Source organism: Galeopterus variegatus, unplaced genomic scaffold (genome assembly GCF_000696425.1).
Source record: "Galeopterus variegatus unplaced genomic scaffold, G_variegatus-3.0.2 Scaffold2130, whole genome shotgun sequence".
Taxonomy (NCBI): domain Eukaryota; kingdom Metazoa; phylum Chordata; class Mammalia; order Dermoptera; family Cynocephalidae; genus Galeopterus; species Galeopterus variegatus.
In genome coordinates this window covers 254,712-255,148 of record NW_007728241.1, presented here as the reverse complement: position 1 = coordinate 255,148, position 437 = coordinate 254,712, and positions in this window count along the sequence as shown.

The window sequence follows — 437 nt, the reverse complement described above, 5'->3', positions numbered from 1 at the left end:
CCAGGTGCGGGGCGCTGGGCCTCTGTGCTGGTCACGTGCCTGCTAAGCCAGCCTTGAATGACCCACACAATCCAACTGTATTCTCATGGCCACCCTGCACGCTTGGCTCTGCTATTGTCCTCGTTTCACTCATTTGTTCATTCATTCATTCAATTGCCAAATATCAACTGAGTGCCTGCTGTGTGCTAGCACTGCCTGTAATGAACAAAAGAGAAAAATCTCTGCCCTCAAGGAGCCTCCATTCTAATGAGGTGAGAAGACCACAAACAGGATGGATAAGTACATGACTACGCTTCAGTGGACCAGTGAGGGAAGCCATAAAGCAGCGAAGTCCTCACGGGGAAGGAGACATTTGAGCAGAAACTTGAAGGAGGTGAGAGACAGAGCCATGCAGATAAGGGGAGCCAGGCAGAAGGAACGGCCAGTGCAAAGGCCGT